Here is a 23136-nt window from a genome sequence, read left to right as displayed (position 1 = left end):
ATATTGTTTCCATACCGGCAGTTGAACCTAGTCTACCTGGGTGAAAACCAGGAATCCTAACCGCTAGACCATATGGGAAGACACATACTATATATGAATGAGTGATGGTACAGAGCAGCATACAGTAGATGGTATCGAGTACAGTATATACATATGAGATGAGTGTGTAGACAAAGTAAACAAAGTGGCATAGTTAAAGTGGCTAGTGATACATGTGTTACATAAGGATGCAGTCGATGATGTAGAGTACAGTATATACATATGCATATGAGATGAATAATGTAGGGTAAGTAACATTATATAAGGTAGCATTGTTTAAAGTGGCTAGCGATATATTTACATCATTTCCCATCAATTCCCATTATTAAAATGGCTGGAGTTGGGTCAGTGTCAATGACAGTGTGTTGGCAGCAGCCACTCAATGTTAGTGGTGGCTGTTTAACAGTCTGATGGCCTTGAGATAGAAGCTGTTTTTCAGTCTCTCGGTCCCAGCTTTGATGCACCTGTACTGACCTCGCCTTCTGGATGATAGCGGGGTGAACAGGCAGTGGTTCGGGTGGTTGATGTCCTTGATGATCTTTATGGGCTTCCTGTAACAACGGGTGGTGTAGGTGTCCTGGAGGGCAGGTAGTTTGCCCCCGGTGATGCGTTGTGCAGTCCTCACTACCCTCTGGAGAGCCTTACGGTTGAGGGCGGAGCAGTTGCCGTACCAGGCGGTGATACAGCCCGCCAGGATGCTCTCGATTGTGCATCTGTAGAAGTTTGTGAGTGCTTTTGGTGACAAGCCGAATTTCTTCAGCCTCCTGAGGTTGAATAGGCGCTGCTGCGCCTTCTTCACGACGCTGTCAGTGTGAGTGGACCAATTCAGTTTGTCTGTGATGTGTATGCCGAGGAACTTAAAACTAGCTACCCTCTCCACTACTGTTCCATCGATGTGGATAGGGGGGTGTTCCCTCTGGTGTTTCCTGAAGTCCACAATCATCTCCTTAGTTTTGTTGACGTTGAGTGTGAGGTTATTTTCCTGACACCACACTCCGAGGGCCCTCCCCTCCTCCCTGTAGGCCGTCTCGTCGTTGTTGGTAATCAAGCCTACCACTGTTGTGTCGTCTGCAAACTTGATGATTGAGTTGGAGGCGTGCGTGGCCACGCAGTCGTGGGTGAACAGGGAGTACAGGAGAGGGCTCAGAACGCACCCTTGTGGGGCCCCCGTGTTGAGGATCAGCGGGGAGGAGATGTTGTTGCCTACCCTCACTGGCACCACGTCTAAGCCGAAGTCAGGTCACAGCTAGACAAATGTACACAGTCATAGCGTCTGTCAACAACAAGGTTCCTTGGTTTTCTTTTTCAGATGCATATCTTAATTTGATCCTCCTGTTGTTGCATGAATTTTACTGCAGAGCAAGAAATGCAGCCATGAAGTGTATTCATCGTTTAAAAAGCCTTGTATAATTGGAATCTACATGACATGTCACATTTGCTGTTGCTGAGGGAATATTGTTGTGTTTTGTGAAACTGCTGAATCTGTTGTTACACAAGTGCGTACCTAATGACAAGTTATACTTTCCCATACCGGTAGTTGAACACGGGCCACCTGGGTGAAAACCAGGAATCCTAACCGCTAGACCATATGGGAAGACAAATACTTAAAATACACATCACAGACAAATCTTTAAATGTTGACATTATGCCTGTTGGATTCAAAAACTACATATTTTTTTCTCAGAGATGTTGGGGAATGTCCAGATGAAATCCGTCTAAAATGTGTTTAAAGTGAGAACAGCCAGAAGCACTGAAAGGTATACAGTATCATTCCCAGCTTGATTTCAGTCAATTAAATAAAGTATTGAGCCAGCCAGGAGTTGAACCTAGAATCTTCTGATCCGTAGTCAGACACGTTATCCATTGCGCCACTGGCCCCACGTCTAAGCTGAAGTCAGGTCACAGCTAGACCAGTGTACACAGTCATAGCGTCTCTCAACAACAAGGTTCCTTGGTTTTCTGTTTCAGATGCATATCTTAATTTGATCCTCCTGTTGTTGCATGCATTTTACTGCAGAGCAAGAAATGCAGCCATGAAGTGCATTCAACGTTTAAAAAGCCTTATATAATTTGAATCTACATAACAAGTCACATTTCCTGTTGCTGAGGGAATATTGTTGTGTTGTGAGAAACTGCTGCATCTGTTGTTACACAAGTGCGTACCTAACGACAAGATATTCTTTCCCATACCGGGAGTTGAACCCAGGCAACCTGGGTGAAAACCAGGAATCCTAACTGCTAGACCATATGGGAAGACACATACTTAAAATACACATCACAGACAAATCTTTAAATGTTGACATTATGCCTGTTGGATTTAAAAGCATCTGTTGTTACACAAGTGGATACCCTACGAAAATATATTCTTTCCCATACCAGGAGTTGAACCCGGGCCACCTGGGTGAAAAACAGGAATCCTAACCGCTAGACCATACGGGAAGACACATACTTAAAAATTCACATCACAGACAAGTCTTTAAATGTTAACATTATGCCTGTTGGATTTAAAAGCTACATCTTTTTTTCTCAGAGATGTTGGGGAATGTCCAGATGAAATCCGTCTAAAATGTGTTTGAAGTGAGAACAGCCAGAAGCACTGAAAGGTATACAGTATCATTCCCAGCTTGATTTCAGTCAATTAAACAAAGTATTGAGCCAGCCAGGAGTCGAACATAGAATCTTCTGAATCATAGTCAGACACGTTATCCATTGCGCCACTGGCCCCAGATCTAAGCTGAAGTCAGGTCACAGCTAGACCAGTGTACAGAGTCATAGCGTCTGTCAACAACAAGTTTCCTTGGTTTTCTGTTTAAGATGCATATCTTAATTTGATCCTCCTGTTGTTGCATGAATTTTACTGCAGAGCAAGAAATGCAGCCATGAAGTGTATTCAACGTTTAAAAAGACTTGTATAATTTGAATCTACATGACATGTCACATTTCATGTTGCTGAGGGAATATTGTTGTATTGTGAGAAACTGCTGCATCTGTTGTTACACAAGTACGTACCTTACGACAAGATATTCTTTCCCATACCAGGAGTTGAACCCGGGCCACCTGGGTGAAAACCAGGAATCCTAACCGCTAGACCATATGGGTAGACACAAACTTAAAATACACATCACAGACAAATCTTTAAATGTTGACATTATGCCTGTTTGATTTAAAAGCTACATCTTTTTTTTTAATACAGTATCATTCCCTGCTTGATTTCAGTCAATTAAACAAAGTATTGAGACATCCAGGAGTCGAACCTAGAATCTTCTGATCCGTAGTCAGACACGTTATCCATTGCGCCAGTGGCACCACGTCTAAGCTGAAGTCAGGTCACAGCTAGACCAGTGTACACAGTCATAGCGTTTCTCAACAACAAGGTTCCTTGGTTTTCTGTTTCAGATGCATATGTTAATTTGATCCTCCTGTTGTTGCATGAATTTTACTGCAGAGCAAGAAATGCAGCCATGAAGTGTATTCAACGTTTAAAAAACGTTATATAATATGAATCTACATAACATGTCACATTTCCTGTTGCTGAGTGAATATTGTTGAGTTGTGTGGAAGTACTGCATCTGTTGTTACACAAGTGCGTACCTAATGACAAGTTATTCTTTCCCATACCGGGAGTTGAACCCGGGCCACCTGGGTGAAAAGCAGGAATCATAACCGCTAGACCATATGGGAAGACACATACATAAAATACACATCACAGACAAATCTTTAAATGTTGACATCATGCCTGTTGGATTCAAAAACTACATCTTTTTTTTCTCAGAGATGTTGGGGAATGTCCAGATGAAATCCATCTAAAATGTGTTTAAAGTGAGAACAGCCAGAAGCACTGAAAGGTATACAGTATCATTCCCAGCTTGATTTCAGTCAATTAAATAAAGTATTAAGCCAGCCAGGAGTCGAACCTAGAATCTTCTGATCCGTAGTCAGACACGTTATCCATTGCGCCACTGGCCCCACGTCTAAGCTGAAGTCAGGTCATAGCTAGACCAGTGTACACAGTCATAGTGTCTCTCAACAACAAGGTTCCTTGGTTTTCTGTTTCAGATGCATATCTTAATTTGATCCTCCTGTTGTTGCATGAATTTTACTGCAGAGCAAGAAATGCAGCCATGAAGTGTATTCAACGTTTAAAAAACGTTATATAATATGAATGTACATAACATGTCACATTTCCTGTTGCTGAGTGAATATTGTTGTGTTGTGTGAAAGTACTGCATCTGTTGTTACACAAGTGCGTACCTAATGACAAGTTATTCTTTCCCATACCGGGAGTTGAACACGGGCCACCTGGGTGAAAACCAGGAATCCTAACCGCTAGACCATATGGGAAGACACATACTTAAAATACACATCACAGACAAATCTTTAAATGTTGACATTATGCCTGTTTGATTTAAAAGCTACATCTTTTTTTAATACAGTATCATTCCCTGCTTGATTTCAGTCAATTAAACAAAGTATTGAGCCAGCCAGGAGTCGACCTAGAATCTTCTGATCCGTATTCAGACACGTTATCCATTGCGCCACTGGCCCCACGTCTAAGCTGAAGTCAGGTCACAGCTAGACCAGTGTACACAGTCATGGCGTCTGTCAACAACAAGGTTCCTTTTTTTTCTGTTTCAGATGCATATCTTAATTTGATCCTCCTGTTGTTGCATGAATTTTACTGCAGAGCAAGAAATGCAGCCATGAAGTGTATTCAACGTTTAAAAAGCCTTATGTAATTTGAATCTACATAACATGTCACATTTCCTGTTGCTGAGTGAATATTGTTGTGTTGTGTGAAAGTACTGCATCTGTTGTTACACAAGTGCGTACCTAATGACAAGTTATTCTTTCCCATACCGGGAGTTGAACCCGGGCCACCTGGGTGAAAACCAGGAATCCTAACCGCTAGACCATATGGGAAGACAAATACTTAAAATACACATCACAGTCAAATCTTTAAATGTTGACATTATGCCTGTATACAGTATCATTCCCAGCTTGATTTCAGTCAATTAAACAAAGTATTGAGCCAGCCAGGAGTCGAACCTAGAATCTTCTGATCCGTAGTCAGACATGTTATCCATTGCGACACTGGCCCAACGTCTAAGCTGAAGTCAGGTCACAGCTAGACCAGTGTACACAGTCATAGCGTCTGTCAAAAACAAGGTTCCTTGGTTTTCATTTTCAGATGCATATCTTAATTTGATCCTCCTGTTGTTGCATGAATTTTACTGCAGAGCAAGAAATGCAGCCATGAAGCGTATTCAACGTTTAAAAAGCCTTGTATAATTTGAATATACATGACATGTCACATTTCCTGTTGCTGAGGGAATATTGTTTTGTGAAACTGCTGCATCTGTTGTTACACAAGTGTGTACCTAACGACAAGTTATTCTTTCTTATACCGGGAGTTGAACCTAGGCCACCTGGGTGACAACCAGGAATCCTATTCAACGTTTAAAAACCCTTGTATAATTTGAATCTACATAACAAGTCACATTTCCTGTTGCTGAGGGAATATTGTTGTGTTGTGAGAAACTGCTGCATCTGTTGTTACACAAGTGGGTACCTAACGAAAATATATTCTTTCCCATACCGGGAGTTGAACCCGTGCCACCTGGGTGAAAACCAGGAATCCTAACCGCTAGACCATATGGGAAGACATATACTTAAAATACACATCACAGACAAATCTTTAAATGTTGACATCATGCCTGTTGGATTTAAAAGCTACATCTTTTTTTCTCAGAGATGTTGGGGAATGTCCAGATGAAATCCGTCTAAAATGTGGTTGAAGTGAGAACAGCCAGAAGCACTGAAAGGTATACAGTATAATTCCCAGCTTGATTTCAGTCAATTAAACAAATTATTGAGCAAGCCAGGAGTCAAACCTAGAATCTTCTGATCCGTAGTCAGACACGTTATCCATAGCACCACTGGCCCTACATCTAAGCTTAAGTCAGGTCACAGCTAGACCAGTGTACACAGTCATAGTGTCTGTCAACAACAAGGCTCCTTGGTTTTCTGTTTCAGATGCATATCTTAATTTGATCCTCCTGTTGTTGCATGAATTTTACTGCAGAGCAAGAAATCCAGCCATGAAGTTTATTCAACGTTTAAAAAGCTTTGTATATACATAACATGTCACATTTCCTGTTGCTGAGAGAATATTGTTTTGTTGTGTGAAACTGCTGCATCTGTTGTTACACAAGTGGGTACCTAACGATAAGATGATCTTTCCCATACCGGGAGTTGAACCCTTGCCACCTGGGTGAAAACCAGGAATCCTAACCGCTAGACCATATGGGAAAACACATACTTACTCCTTGTTTTTCGGTTTCAGATGCATGTCTTAATTTGATCCTCATGTTGTTGCATGAATTTTACTGCAGAGCAAGAAATGCAGCCATGAAGTTTATTCAATGTTTAAATCTTTGTATAATTTGAATCTACATAACATGTACATTTCCTGTTGCTGAGGGAATATTGTTGTGTTGTGAGAAACTGCTGCATCTGTTGTTACACAAGTGCGTACCTAATGACAAGTTATTCAAGTTATTCTTTCCCAAACCTGGGCCACCTGGGTGAAAACAGATGCATGTCTTAATTTGATCCTCATGTTGTTGCATGAATTTTACTGCAGAGCAAGAAATGCAGCCATGAAGTTTATTCAACGTTTAAATCTATGTATAATTTGAATCTACATAACATGTACATTTCCTGTTGCTGAGGGAATCTTGTTGTGTTGTGAGAAACTGCTGCATCTGTTGTTACACAAGTGGGTACCTAACGAAAATATATTCTTTCCCATACCAGGAGTTGAAACCAGGCCACCTGGGTGAAAACCAGGAATCCTAACCGCTAGACCATTTTAAATGTTGACATTATGCCTGCTGGATTTAAAAGCTACATCTTTTTTTCTCAGAGATGTTGGGGAATGTCCAGATGAAATCCGTCTAAAATGTGTTTAAAGTGAGAACAGCCAGAAGCACTGAAAGGTATACAGTATCATTCCCAGCTTGATTTCAGTAAATTAAATAAAGTATTGAGCCAGCCAGGAGTCGAACCTAGAATCTTCTGATCCGTAGTCAGACACGTTATCCATTGCGCCACTGGCCCCACGTCTAAGCTCAAGTCAGGTCATAGCTAGACCAGTGTACACAGTCATAGCGTCTCTCAACAACAAGGTTCCTTGGTTTTCTGTTTCAGATGCATATCTTAATTTGATCCTCCTGTTGTTGCATGAATTTTACTGCAGAGCAAGAAATGCAGCCATGAAGTGTATTCAACGTTTAAAAAACGTTATATAATATGAATCTACATAACATGTCACATTTCCTGTTGCTGAGTGAATATTGTTGTGTTGTGTGAAAGTACTGCATCTCTTGTTACACAAGTGCGTAACTAATGACAAGTTATTCTTTCCCATACCGGAAGTTGAACACGGGCCACCTGGGTGAAAACCAGGAATCCTAACCGCTAGACCATATGGGAAGACACATACTTAAAATACACATCACAGACAAATCTTTAAATGTTGACATTATGCCTGTTTGATTTAAAAGCTACATCTTTTTTAATACAGTATCATTCCCTGCTTGATTTCAGTCAAATAAACAAAGTATTGAGCCAGCCAGGAGTCGACCTAGAATCTTCTGATCCGTATTCAGACACGTTATCCATTGCGCCACTGGCCCCACGTCTAAGCTGAAGTCAGGTCACAGCTAGACCAGTGTACACAGTCATGGCGTCTGTCAACAACAAGGTTCCTTTTTTTTCTGTTTCAGATGCATATCTTAATTTGATCCTCCTGTTGTTGCATGAATTTTACTGCAGAGCAAGAAATGCAGCCATGAAGTGTATTCAACATTTAAAAAGCCTTATATAATTTGAATCTACATAACATGTCACATTTCCTGTTGATGAGGGAATATTGTTGTGTTGTGTGAAACTGCTGCATCTGTTGTTACACAAGTGGGTACCTAACGAAAAGATATTCTTTCCCATACCGGGAGTCGAACCCAGGCCACCTGGGTGAAAACCAGGAATCCTAACTCTTAGACCATATGGGAAGACATATACATAAAATACACATCACAGACAAATCTTTAAATGTTGACATTATGCCTGTTGGATTCAAAAACTACATCTTTCTTCTCAGAGATGTTGGGGAATGTCCAGATGAAATCCGTCTAAAATGTGTTTGAAGTGAGAACAGCCAGAAGCACTGAAAGTTATACAGTATCATTACCAGCTTGATTTCAGTCAATTAAATAAAGTATTGAGCCAGCCAGGAGTCGAACCTAGAATCTTCTGATCCGTAATCAGACACGTTATCTATTGCGCCACTGGCCCCACGTATAAGCTGAAGTCAGGTCACAGCTAGACCAGTGTACACAGTCTTGGCGTCTGTCAACAACAAGGTTCCTTGGTTTTCTGTTTCAGATGCATATCTTAATTTGATCCTCCTGTTGTTGCATGAATTTTACTGCAGAGCAAGAAATGCAGCCATGAAGTTTATTCAACGTTTAAAAAGCTTTGTATAATTTGAATATACATAACATGTCACATTTCCTGTTGCTGAGGGAATATTGTTGTGTTGTGTGAAACTGCTGCATCTGTTGTTACACAAGTGGTTACCTAACGAAAAGATATTCTTTCCCATATCAGGAGTTGAACCCGGGCCACCTGGGTGAAAACAAGGAATCCTAACCGCTAGACCATATGGGAAGACACATACTTAAAATACACATCACAGACAAATCTTTAAATGTTGACATTATGCCTGTTTGATTTAAAAGCTACATCTTTTTTAATACAGTATCATTCCCTGCTTGATTTCAGTCAATTAAACAAAGTATTGAGCCAGCCAGGAGTCAAACCTAGAATCTTCTGATCCGTAGTCAGACACGTTATCCATTCAAATCAAATCAAATCAAATGTTATTTGTCACATACACATGGTTAGCAGATGTTAATGCGAGTGTAGCGAAATGCTTGTGCTTCTAATTCCGACAATGCAGTGATAACCAACAAGTAATTTAACTAACAATTCCAAAACTACTGTCTTATACACAGTGTAAGGGGATAAGGAACATGTACATAAGGATATATGAATGAGTGATGGTTTTCTGTTTCAGATGCATATCTTAATTTGATCATCCTGTTGTTGCTTGAATTTTACTGCAGAGCAAGAAATGCAGCCATGAAGTGTATTCAACGTTTAAAAAGACTTATATAATTTGAATCTACATAACAAGTCACATTTCCTGTTGCTGAGGGAATATTGTTGTGTTGTGAGAAACTGCTGCATCTGTTGTTACACAAGTGGGTAACATAACAAAAATATATTCTTTCCCATACCGGGAGTTGAACCTGGGCCACCTGGGTGAAAACCAGGAATCCTAACCGCTAGACCATATGGGAAGACACATACTTAAAATACACATCACAGACAAATCTTTACATGTTGACATTATGCCTGTTGGATTCAAAAACTACATCTTTTTTCTCAGAGATGTTGGGGAATGTCCAGATGAAATCCATCTATAATGTGTTTGAAGTGAGAACAGCCAGAAGCACAGAAAGGTATACAGTATCATTCCCAGCTTGATTTCAGTCAATTAAATAAAGTATTGAGCCAGCCAGGAGTCGAACCTAGAATCTTCTGATCCGTAGTCAGACACGTTATCCATTTCGCCACTGGCACCACGTCTAAGCTGAAGTCAGGTCACAGCTAGACCAGTGTACACAGTCATGGCGTCTGTCAACAACAAGGTTCCTTGGTTTTCTGTTTCAGATGCATATCTTAATTTGATCCTCCTGTTGTTGCATGAATTTTACTGCAGAGCAAGAAATGCAGCCATGAAGTGTATTCATCGTTTAAAAAGCCTTGTATAATTTGAATCTACATGACATGTCACATTTGCTGTTGCTGAGGGAATACTGTTTTGTGAAACTGCTGAATCTGTTGTTACACAAGTGCGTACCTAACGATGAGTTATTCTTTCCCATACCGGGAGTTGAACTCGGGCCACCTGGGTGAAAACCAGGAATCCTAACCGCTAGACCAGATGGGAAGACACATACTTAAAATACACATCACAGACAAATCTTTAAATGTTGACATTATGCCTGTTGGATTCAAAAACTACATCTTTTTTTCTCAGAGATGTTGGGGAATGTCCAGATGAAATCCGTCTAAAATGTGTTTAAAGTGAGAACAGCCAGAAGCACTGAAAGGTATACAGTATCATTCCCAGCTTGATTTCAGTCAATTAAATAAAGTATTGAGCCAGCCAGGAGTCGAACCTAGAATCTTCTGATCCGTAGTCAGACACGTTATCCATTGCGCCACTGGCCCCACGCCTAAACTGAAGTCAGGTCACAGCTAGACCAGTGTACACAGTCATGGCGTCTGTCAACATCAACGTTCCTTGGTTTTCTGTTTCAGATGCATATCTTAATTTGATCCTCCTGTTGTTGCATGAATTTTACTGCAGAGCAAGAAATGCAGCCATGAAGTGTATTCAACGTTTAAAAAGCTTTGTATAATTTGAATCTACATAACAAGTCACATTTCCTGTTGCTGAGGGAATCTTGTTGTGTTGTGAGAAACTGCTGCATCTGTTGTTACACAAGTGGGTACCTAACGAAAATATATTCTTTCCCATACCGGGAGTTGAACCCAGGCCACCTGGGTGAAAACCAGGAATCCTAACCGCTAGACCATTTTAAATGTTGACATTATGCCTGCTGGATTTAAAAGCTACATCTTTTTTTCTCAGAGATGTTGGGGAATGTCCAGATGAAATCCGTCTAAAATGTGTTTAAAGTGAGAACAGCCAGAAGCACTGAAAGGTATACAGTATCATTCCCAGCTTGATTTCAGTAAATTAAATAAAGTATTGAGCCAGCCAGGAGTCGAACCTAGAATCTTCTGATCCGTAGTCAGACACGTTATCCATTGCGCCACTGGCCCCACGTCTAAGCTCAAGTCAGGTCATAGCTAGACCAGTGTACACAGTCATAGCGTCTCTCAACAACAAGGTTCCTTGGTTTTCTGTTTCAGATGCATATCTTAATTTGATCCTCCTGTTGTTGCATGAATTTTACTGCAGAGCAAGAAATGCAGCCATGAAGTGTATTCAACGTTTAAAAAACGTTATATAATATGAATCTACATGACATGTCTCATTTCATGTTGCTGAGGGAATATTGTTATGTTGTGAGAAACTGCTGCATCTGTTGTTACACAAGTGGGTACCTAATGACAAGATATTCTTTCCCATACCGGGAGTTGAACCCGGGCCACCTGGGTGAAAACAAGGAATCCTAACCGCTAGACCATATGGGAAGACACATATTTAAAATACACATCACAGACAAATCTTTAAATGTTGACATTATGCCTGTTGGATTTAAAAGCAACTGTTGTTACACAAGTGGATACCCTACGAAAATATATTCTTTCCCATACCGGGAGTTGAACCCAGGCAACCTGGGTGAAAACCAGGAATCCTAACCGCTAGACCATATGGGAAGACAAAAACTTAAAATACACATCACAGACAAATCTTTAAATGTTGACATCATGCCTGTTGGATTCAAAAACTACATCTTTTTTTCTCAGAGATGTTGGGGAATGTCCAGATGAAATCTGTCTAAAATGTGTTTGAAGTGAGAACAGCCAGAAGCACTGAAAGGTATACAGTATCATTCCCAGCTTGATTTCAGTCAATTAAATAAAGTATTGAGCCAGCCAGGAGTCAAACCTAGAATCTTCTGATCCGTAGTCAGACACGTTATCCATTCAAATCAAATCAAATCAAATGTTATTCGTCACATACACATGGTTAGCAGATGTTAATGAGAGTGTAGCGAAATGCTTGTGCTTCTAGTTCCGACAATGCAGTGATAACCAACAAGTAATCTAACTAACAATTCCAAAACTACTGTCTTATACACAGTGTAAGGGGATAAGGAACATGTACATAAGGATATATGAATGAGTGATGGTACAGAGGAGCATACAGTAGATGGTATCGAGTACAGTATATACATATGAGATGAGTGTGTAGACAAAGTAAACAAAGTGGCATAGTTAAAGTGGCTAGTGATACATGTGTTACATAAGGATGCAGTCGATGATGTAGAGTACAGTATATACATATGCATATGAGATGAATAATGTAGGGTAAGTAACATTATATAAGGTAGCATTGTTTAAAGTGGCTAGTGATATATTTACATCATTTCCCATCAATTCCCATTATTAAAATGGCTGGAGTTGGGTCAGTGTCAATGACAGTGTGTTGGCAGCAGCCACTCAATGTTAGTGGTGGCTGTTTAACAGTCTGATGGCCTTGAGATAGAAGCTGTTTTTCAGTCTCTCGGTCCCAGCTTTGATGCACCTGTACTGACCTCGCCTTCTGGATGATAGCGGGGTGAACAGGCAGTGGTTTGGGTGGTTGATGTCCTTGATGATCTTTATGGCCTTCCTGTAACAACGGGTGGTGTGGGTGTCCTGGAGGGCAGGTAGTTTGCCCCCGGTGATGCGTTGTGCAGTCCTCACTACCCTCTGGAGAGCCTTACGGTTGAGGGCGGAGCAGTTGCCGTACCAGGCGGTGATACAGCCCGCCAGGATGCTCTCGATTGTGCATCTGTAGAAGTTTGTGAGTGCTTTTGGTGACAAGCCGAATTTCTTCAGCCTCCTGAGGTTGAATAGGCGCTGCTGCGCCTTCTTCACGACGCTGTCAGTGTGAGTGGACCAATTCAGTTTGTCTGTGATGTGTATGCCGAGGAACTTAAAACTAGCTACCCTCTCCACTACTGTTCCATCGATGTGGATAGGGGGTGTTCCCTCTGCTGTTTCCTGAAGTCCACAATCATCTCCTTAGTTTTGTTGACGTTGAGTGTGAGGTTATTTTCCTGACACCACACTCCGAGGGCCCTCACCTCCTCCCTGTAGGCCGTCTCGTCGTTGTTGGTAATCAAGCCTACCACTGTTGTGTCGTCCGCAAACTTGATGATTGAGTTGGAGGCGTGCGTGGCCACGCAGTCGTCGGTGAACAGGGAGTACAGGAGAGGGCTCAGAACGCACCTTTGTGGGGCCCCCGTGTTGAGGATCAGCGGGGAGGAGATGTTGTTGCCTACCCTCACTGGCACCACGTCTAAGCTGAAGTCAGGTCACAGCTAGACAAATGTACACAGTCAAAAGCGTCTGTCAACAACAAGGTTCCTTGGTTTTCTGTTTCAGATGCATATCTTAATTTGATCCTCCTGTTGTTGCATGAATTTTACTGCAGAGCAAGAAATGCAGCCATGAAGTTTATTCAACGTTTAAAAAGCCTTGTATAATTTGAATCTACATGACATGTCACATTTCCTGTTGCTGAGGGAATATTGTTGTGTTGTGAGAAACTGCTGCATCTGTTGTTACACAAGTGGGTACCTAAAGAAAATATATTCTTTCCCATACCGGGAGTTGAACCCGGCCACCTGGGTGAAAACCAGGAATCCTAACCGCTAGACCATATGGGAAGACACATACTTTGAATACACATCACAGACAAATCTTTAAATGTTGACATCATGCCTGTTGGATTTAAAAGCTACATCTTTTTTTCTCAGAGATGTTGGGGAATGTCCAGATGAAGTCCGTCTAAAATGTGTTTGAAGTGAGAACAGCCAGAAGCACTGAAAGGTATACAGTATCATTCCCAGCTTGATTTCAGTCAATTAAATAAAGTATTGAGCCAGGAGTTGAACCTAGAATCTTCTGATCCGTAGTAAGACACTTTATCCATTGCGCCACTGGCCCCACACCTAAACTGAAGTCAGGTCACAGCTAGACCAGTGTACACAGTCATGGCGTCTGTCAACATCAAGGTTCCTTGGTTTTCTGTTTCAGATGCATATCTTAATTTGATCCTCCTGTTGTTGCATGAATTTTACTGCAGAGCAAGAAATGCAGCCATGAAGTGTATTCAACGTTTAAAAAGCTTTGTATAATTTGAATCTACATAACAAGTCACATTTCCTGTTGCTGAGGGAATCTTGTTGTGTTGTGAGAAACTGCTGCATCTGTTGTTACACAAGTGGGTACCTAACGAAAATATATTCTTTCCCATACTGGGAGTTGAACCCGGGCCACCTGGGTGAAAACCAGGAATCCTAACCGCTAGACCATATGGGAAGACACATACTTAAAATACACATCACAGACAAATCTTTAAATGTTGACATTATGCCTGTTGGATTTAAAAGCTACATCTTTTTTTCTCAGAGATGTTGGGGAATGTCCAGATGAAATCCGTCTAAAATGTGTTTAAAGTGAGAACAGCCAGAAGCACTGAAAGGTATACAGTATCATTCCCAGCTTGATTTCAGTCAATTAAATAAAGTATTGAGCCAGCCAGGAATTGAACCTAGAATCTTCTGATCCGTAGTCAGACAGGTTATCCATTGCGCCACTGGCCCCACGTCTAAGCTGAAGTCAGGTCACAGCTAGACCAGTGTACACAGTCATAGCGTTTCTCAACAACAAGGTTCCTTGGTTTTCTGTTTCAGATGCATATCTTAATTTGATCCTCCTGTTGTTGCATGAATTTTACTGCAGAGCAAGAAATGCAGCCATGAAGTGTATTCAACGTTTAAAAACGTTATATAATATGAATCTACATAACATGTCACATTTCCTGTTGCTGAGTGAATATTGTTGTGTTGTGTGAAAGTACTGCATCTGTTGTTACACAAGTGCGTACCTAATGACAAGTTATTCTTTCCCATACCGGGAGTTGAACACGGGCCACCTGGGTGAAAACCAGGAATCCTAACCGCTAGACCATATGGGAAGACACATACTTAAAATACACATCACAGACAAATCTTTAAATGTTGACATTATGCCTGTTTGATTTAAAAGCTACATCTTTTTTTAATACAGTATCATTCCTTGCTTGATTTCAGTCAATTAAACAAAGTATTGAGACAGCCAGGAGTCGAACCTAGAATCTTCTGATCCGTAGTCAGACACGTTATCCATTGCGCTAGTGGCACCACGTCTAAGCTGAAGTCAGGTCACAGCTAGACCAGTGTACACAGTCATAGCGTTTCTCAACAACAAGGTTCCTTGGTTTTCTGTTTCAGATGCATATGTTAATTTGATCCTCCTGTTGTTGCATGAATTTTACTGCAGAGCAAGAAATGCAGCCATGAAGTGTATTCAACGTTTAAAAAACGTTATATAATATGAATCTACATAACATGTCACATTTCCTGAGTGAATATTGTTGTGTTGTGTGAAAGTACTGCATCTGTTGTTACACAAGTGCGTACCTAATGACAAGTTATTCTTTCCCATACCGGGAGTTGAACCCGGGCCACCTGGGTGAAAAGCAGGAATCCTAACAGCTAGACCATATGGGAAGACACATACATAAAATACACATCACAGGCAAATCTTTAAATGTTGACATCATGCCTGTTGGATTCAAAAACTACATCTTTTTTTCTCAGAGATGTTGGGGAATGTCCAGATGAAATCCATCTAAAATGTGTTTAAAGTGAGAACAGCCAGAAGCACTGAAAGGTATACAGTATCATTCCCAGCTTGATTTCAGTCAATTAAATAAAGTATTGAGCCAGCCAGGAGTCGAACCTAGAATCTTCTGATCCGTAGTCAGACACGTTATCCATTGCGCCACTGGCCCCACGTCTAAGCTGAAGTCAGGTCACAGCTAGACCAGTGTACACAGTCATAGCGTTTCTCAACAACAAGGTTCCTTGGTTTTCTGTTTCAGATGCATATCTTAATTTGATCCTCCTGTTGTTGCATGAATTTTACTGCAGAGCAAGAAATGCAGCCATGAAGTTTATTCAACGTTTAAAAAGCCTTGTATAATTTGAATCTACATGACATGTCACATTTCCTGTTGCTGAGGGAATATTGTTGTGTTGTGAGAAACTGCTGCATCTGTTGTTACACAAGTGGGTACCTAAAGAAAATATATTCTTTCCCATACCGGGAGTTGAACCCGGCCACCTGGGTGAAAACCAGGAATCCTAACCGCTAGACCATATGGGAAGACACATACTTAGAATACACATCACAGACAAATCTTTAAATGTTGACATCATGCCTGTTGGATTCAAAAACTACATCTTTTTTTCTCAGAGATGTTGGGGAATGTCCAAATGAAATCCATCTAAAATGTGTTTAAAGTGAGAACAGCCAGAAGCACTGAAAGGTATACAGTATCATTCCCAGCTTGATTTCAGTCAATTAAATAAAGTATTAAGCCAGCCAGGAGTCGAACCTAGAATCTTCTGATCCGTAGTCAGACACGTTATCCATTGCGCCACTGGCCCCACATCTAAGCTGAAGTCAGGTCATAGCTAGACCAGTGTACACAGTCATAGCGTCTCTCAACAACAAGGTTCCTTGGTTTTCTGTTTCAGATGCATATCTTAATTTGATCCTCCTGTTGTTGCATGAATTTTACTGCAGAGCAAGAAATGCAGCCATGAAGTGTATTCAACGTTTAAAAAACGTTATATAATATGAATCTACATAACATGTCACATTTCCTGTTGCAGAGTGAATATTGTTGTGTTGTGTGAAAGTACTGCATCTCTTGTTACACAAGTGCGTACCTAATGACAAGTTATTCTTTCCCATACCGGAAGTTGAACACGGGCCACCTGGGTGAAAACCAGGAATCCTAACCGCTAGACCATATGGGAAGACACATACTTAAAATACACATCACAGACAAATCTTTAAATGTTGACATTATGCCTGTTGGATTTAAAAGCTACATCTTTTTTTCTCAGAGATGTTGGGGAATGTCCAGATGAAATCCGTCTAAAATGTGTTTGAAGTGACAACAGCCAGAAGCACTGAAAGGTATACAGTATCATTCCCAGCTTGATTTCAGTCAAGTAAATAAAGTATTGAGTCAGCCAGGAGTCGAACATAGAATCTTCTGATCTGTAGTCAGATACGTTATCCATTTCGCCACTGGCCCCACATCTAAGCTGAAGTCAGGTCACAGCTAGACCAGTGTACACAGTCATGGCGTCTGTCAACAACAAGGTTCCTTGGTTTTCTGTTTCAGATGCATATGTTAATTTGATCCTCCTGTTGTTGCATGAATTTTACTGCAGAGCAAGAAATGCAGCCATGAAGTGTATTCAACGTTTAAAAAACGTTATATAATATGAATCTACATAACATGTCACATTTCCTGTTGCTGAGTGAATATTGTTGTGTTGTGTGAAAGTACTGCATCTGTTGTTACACAAGTGCGTACCTAATGACAAGTTATTCTTTCCCATACCGGGAGTTGAACCCAGGCCACCTGGGTGAAAACCAGGAATCCTAAGCGCTAGACCATATGGGAAGACACATACTTAAAATACACATCACAGACAAATCTTTAAATGTTGACATTATGCCTGTTGGATTCAAAAACTACATCTTTTTTCTCAGAGATGTTGGGGAATGTCCAGATGAAATCCGTCTAAAATGTGTTTAAAGTGAGAACAGCCAGAAGCACTGAAAGGTATACAGTATCATTCCCAGCTTGATTTCAGTCAATTAAACAAAGTATTGAGCCAGCCAGGAGTCGAACCTAGAATCTTCTGATCCGTAGTCAGACACGTTATCCATTTCGCCACTGGCCCCACATCTAAGCTGAAGTCAGGTCACAGCTAGACCAGTGTACACAGTCATGGCGTCTGTCAACAACAAGGTTCCTTGGTTTTCTGTTTCAGATGCATATCTTAATTTGATCCTCCTGTTGTTGCATGAATTTTACTGCAGAGCAAGAAATGCAGCCATGAAGTGTATTCAACGTTTAAAAAGCTTTGTATATACATAATAATAATATATGCCATTTAGCAGACGCTTTTATACATAACATGTCACATTTCCTGTTGCTGAGGGAATATTGTTGTGTTGTGTGAAACTGCTGCATCTGTTATTACACAAGTGGGTACCTAACGATAAGATGATCTTTACCATACCGGGAGTTGAACCCAGGCCACCTGTGTGAAAACCAGGAATCCTAACCGCTAGACCATATGGGAAGACACATACTTAAAATACACATCACAGACAAATCTTTAAATGTTGACATTATGCCTGTTGGATTTCAAAGCTACATCTTTTTTTCTCAGAGATGTTGGGGAATGTCCAGATGAAATCCGTCTAAAATGTGTTTTGAAGTGAGAACAGCCAGAAGCACTGAAAGGTATACAGTATCATTCCCAGCTTGATTTCAGTCAATTAAATAAAGTAATGAGCCAGCCAGGAGTCGAACGTAGAATCTTCTAATCCGTAGTCAGACACGTTATCCATTGCGCCACTGGACCCACGTCTAAGCTTAAGTCAGGTCACAGCTAGACCAGTGTACACAGTCATAGCGTCTGTCAAGAACAAGGTTCCTTGGTTTTCTGTTTCAGATGCATATCTTAATTTGATCCTCCTGTTGTTGCATGAATTTTACTGCAGAGCAAGAAATGCAGCCATGAAGTGTATTCAACGTTTAAAAAACGTTATATAATATGAATCTACATAACATGTGACATTTCCTGTTGCTGAGGGAATATTGTTTTGTGAAACTGCTGCATCTGTTGTTACACAAGTGCGTACCTAACGACAAGTTATTCTTTCTTATACCGGGAGTTGAACCTAGGCCACCTGGGTGAAAACCAGGAATCCTATTCAACGTTTAAAAACCCTTGTATAATTTGAATCTACATAACAAGTCACATTTCCTGTTGCTGAGGGAATATTGTTGTGTTGTGAGAAACTGCTGCATCTGTTGTTACACAAGTGGGTACCTAACGAAAATATATTCTTTCCCATACCGGGAGTTGAACCCGTGCCACCTGGGTGAAAACCAGGAATCCTAACCGCTAGACCATATGGGAAGACACATACTTAAAATACACATCACAGACAATTCTTTAAATGTTGACATTATGCCTGTTTGATTTAAAAGCTACATCTTTTTTTTCTCAGAGCTGTTGGGGAATGTCCAGATGAAATCCGTCTAAAATGTGTTTGAAGTGAGAACAGCCAAAAGCACTGAAAGGTATACGGTATCATTCCCAGCTTGATTTCAGTCAATTAAACAAAGTATTGAGCCAGCCAGGAATCGAACCTAGAATCTTCTGCTCTGTAGTCAGACACATTATCCATTGCGCCACTGGCCCCACGTCTAAGCTGAAGTCAGGTCACAGCTAGAACAGTGTACACAGTCATGGCGTCTGTCAACAAAAAGGTTCCTTGGTTTTCTGTTTCAGATGCATATCTTAATTTGATCCTCCTGTTGTTGCATGAATTTTACTGCAGAGCAAGAAATGCAGCCATGAAGTGTATTCAACGTTTAAAAAGCTTTGTATAATTTTAATCTACATAACAAGTCACATTTCCTGTTGCTGAGGGAATTTTGTTGTGTTGTGTGAAACTGCTGCATCTGTTGTTACACAAGTGCGTACCTAACGAAAATATATTGTTTCCCATACCGGGAGTTGAAACCAGTCTACCTGGGTGAAAACCAGGAATCCTAACCGCTAGACCATATGGGAAGACATATACTTAAAATACACATCACAGACAAATCTTTAAATGTTGACATTATGCCTGTTGGATTTAAAAGCAACATCTTTTTTTCTCAGAGATGTTGGGGAATGTCCAGATGATTTCGGTCAATTCAATAAATTGATTTCGGTCAATTCAATAAAGTATTGAGACAGCCAGGAGTCGAACCTAGAATATTCTGATCCGTAGTCAGACACGTTATCCATTGCGCCAGTGGCACCACGTCTAAGCTGAAGTCAGGTCACAGCTAGACCAGTGTACACAGTCATAGCGTTTCTCAACAACAAGGTTCCTTGGTTTTCTGTTTCAGATGCATATGTTAATTTGATCCTCCTGTTGTTGCATGAATTTTACTGCAGAGCAAGAAATGCAGCCATGAAGTGTATTCAACGTTTAAAAAACATTATATAATATGAATCTACATAACATGTCACATTTCCTGAGTGAATATTGTTGTGTTGTGTGAAAGTACTGCATCTGTTGTTACACAAGTGCGTACCTAATGACAAGTTATTCTTTCCCATACCGGGAGTTGTACCCAGGCCACCTGGGTGAAAATCAGGAATCCTAAACGCTAGACCATATGGGAAGACACATACTTAAAATACACATCACAGACAAATCTTTAAATGTTGACATTATGCCTGTTTGATTTAAAAGCTACATCTTTTTTTAATACAGTATCATTCCCAGCTTGATTTCAGTCAATTAAATAAAGTAATGAGCCAGCCAGGAGTCGAACGTAGAATCTTCTGATCCGTAGTCAGACACGTTATCCATTGCGCCACTGGACCCACGTCTAAGCTTAAGTCAGGTCACAGCTAGACCAGTGTACACAGTCATAGCGTCTGTCAAGAACAAGGTTCCTTGGTTTTCTGTTTCAGATGCATATCTTAATTTGATCCTCCTGTTGTTGCATGAATTTTACTGCAGAGCAAGAAATGCAGCCATGAAGTGTATTCAACGTTTAAAAAACGTTATATAATATGCATCTACATAACATGTGACATTTCCTGTTGCTGAGGGAATATTGTTTTGTGAAACTGCTGCATCTGTTGTTACACAAGTGCGTACCTAACGACAAGTTATTCTTTCTTATACCGGGAGTTGAACCTAGGCCACCTGGGTGAAAACCAGGAATCCTATTCAACGTTTAAAAACCCTTGTATAATTTGAATCTACATAACAAGTCACATTTCCTGTTGCTGAGGGAATATTGTTGTGTTGTGAGAAACTGCTGCATCTGTTGTTACACAAGTGGGTACCTAACGAAAATATATTCTTTCCCATACCGGGAGTTGAACCCGTGCCACCTGGGTGAAAACCAGGAATCCTAACCGCTAGACCATATGGGAAGACACATACTTAAAATACACATCACAGACAATTCTTTAAATGTTGACATTATGCCTGTTTGATTTAAAAGCTACATCTTTTTTTTCTCAGAGCTGTTGGGGAATGTCCAGATGAAATCCGTCTAAAATGTGTTTGAAGTGAGAACAGCCAAAAGCACTGAAAGGTATACGGTATCATTCCCAGCTTGATTTCAGTCAATTAAACAAAGTATTGAGCCAGCCAGGAATCGAACCTAGAATCTTCTGCTCTGTAGTCAGACACATTATCCATTGCGCCACTGGCCCCACGTCTAAGCTGAAGTCAGGTCACAGCTAGAACAGTGTACACAGTCATGGCGTCTGTCAACAAAAAGGTTCCTTGGTTTTCTGTTTCAGATGCATATCTTAATTTGATCCTCCTGTTGTTGCATGAATTTTACTGCAGAGCAAGAAATGCAGCCATGAAGTGTATTCAACGTTTAAAAAGCCTTATATAATTTGAATCTGCATAACAAGTCACATTTCCTGTTGCTGAGGGAATATTGTTGTGTTGTGAGAAACTGCTGCATCTGTTGTTACACAAGTGGGTAACATAACAAAAATATATTCTTTCCCATACCGGGAGTTGAACCCGGGCCACCTGGGTGAAAAGAAGGAATCCTAACCGCTAGACCATATGGGAAGACACATACTTAAAATACACATCACAGACAAATCTTTAAATGTTGACATTATGCCTGTTTGATTTAAAAGCTACATCTTTTTTAATACAGTATCATTCCCTGCTTGATTTCAGTCACTTAAACAAAGTATTGAGCCAGCCAGGAGTCGAACCTAGAATCTTCTGATCCGTAGTCAGACACGTTATCCATTCAAATCAAATCAAATCAAATTTTATTTGTCACATACACATGGTTAGCAGATGTTAATGCGAGTGTAGCGAAATGCTTGTGCTTCTAGTTCCGACAATGCAGTGATAACCAACAAGTAATCTAACTAACAATTCCAAAACTACTGTCTTATACACAGTGTAAGGGGATAAGGAACATGTACATAAGGATATATGAATGAGTGATGGTACAGAGCAGCATACAGTAGATGGTATCGAGTACAGTATATACATATGAGATGAGTGTGTAGACAAAGTAACAAAGTGGCATAGTTAAAGTGGCTAGTGATACATGTGTTACATAAGGATGCAGTCGATGATGTAGAGTACAGTATATACATATGCATATGAGATGAATAATGTAGGGTAAGTAACATTATATAAGGTAGCATTGTTTAAAGTGGCTAGTGATATATTTACATCATTTCCCATCAATTCCCATTATTAAAATGGCTGGAGTTGGGTCAGTGTCAATGACAGTGTGTTGGCAGCAGCCACTCAATGTTAGTGGTGGCTGTTTAACAGTCTGATGGCCTTGAGATAGAAGCTGTTTTTCAGTCTCTCGGTCCCAGCTTTGATGCACCTGTACTGACCTCGCTTTCTGGATGATAGCGGGGTGAACAGGCAGTGGTTCGGGTGGTTGATGTCCTTGATGATCTTTATGGCCTTCCTGTAACAACGGGTGGTGTAGGTGTCCTGGAGGGCAGGTAGTTTGCCCCGGTGATGCGTTGTGCAGTCCTCACTACCCTCTGGAGAGCCTTACGGTTGAGGGCGGAGCAGTTGCCGTACCAGGCGGTGATACAGCCCGCCAGGATGCTCTCGATTGTGCATCTGTAGACGTTTGTGAGTGCTTTTGGTGACAAGCCGAATTTCTTCAGCCTCCTGAGGTTGAATAGGCGCTGCTGCGCCTTCTTCACGACGCTGTCAGTGTGAGTGGACCAATTCAGTTTGTCTGTGATGTGTATGCCGAGGAACTTAAAACTAGCTACCCTCTCCACTACTGTTCCATCGATGTGGATAGGGGTGTTCCCTCTGCTGTTTCCTGAAGTCCACAATCATCTCCTTAGTTTTGTTGACGTTGAGTGTGAGGTTATTTTCCTGACACCACACTCCGAGGGCCCTCACCTCCTCCCTGTAGGCCGTCTCATCGTTGTTGGTAATCAAGCCTACCACTGTTGTGTCGTCCGCAAACTTGATGATTGAGTTGGAGGCGTGCGTGGCCACGCAGTCGTGGGTGAACAGGGAGTACAGGAGAGGGCTCAG

The 23136-nt window shown here is 40.9% G+C and overlaps 5 non-coding genes across 5 annotated transcripts; all 5 read right to left on the bottom strand.

Moving 5' to 3' along the window:
• Positions 1-4887: 4887 nt before the first annotated feature.
• trnae-uuc lies at positions 4888-4959 on the bottom strand. Its single transcript has one exon. It is a non-coding gene; the product is annotated as a tRNA-Glu (tRNA).
• A 2126-nt stretch (positions 4960-7085) lies between these two features.
• trnar-acg lies at positions 7086-7158 on the bottom strand. The gene has a single exon. It is a non-coding gene; the product is annotated as a tRNA-Arg (tRNA).
• Positions 7159-10328: 3170 nt separating this feature from the next.
• Positions 10329-10401, bottom strand: trnar-acg. Its single transcript has one exon. It is a non-coding gene; the product is annotated as a tRNA-Arg (tRNA).
• A 545-nt stretch (positions 10402-10946) lies between these two features.
• On the bottom strand, positions 10947-11019 carry trnar-acg. The gene has a single exon. It is a non-coding gene; the product is annotated as a tRNA-Arg (tRNA).
• Positions 11020-15678: 4659 nt separating this feature from the next.
• Positions 15679-15751, bottom strand: trnar-acg. Its single transcript has one exon. It is a non-coding gene; the product is annotated as a tRNA-Arg (tRNA).
• Between the last annotated feature and the right edge of the window lie 7385 nt (positions 15752-23136).

Source organism: Oncorhynchus gorbuscha, unplaced genomic scaffold (assembly GCF_021184085.1).
Source record: "Oncorhynchus gorbuscha isolate QuinsamMale2020 ecotype Even-year unplaced genomic scaffold, OgorEven_v1.0 Un_scaffold_1128, whole genome shotgun sequence".
Taxonomy (NCBI): domain Eukaryota; kingdom Metazoa; phylum Chordata; class Actinopteri; order Salmoniformes; family Salmonidae; genus Oncorhynchus; species Oncorhynchus gorbuscha.
This window is presented reverse-complemented; position numbering and strand designations above follow the sequence as displayed.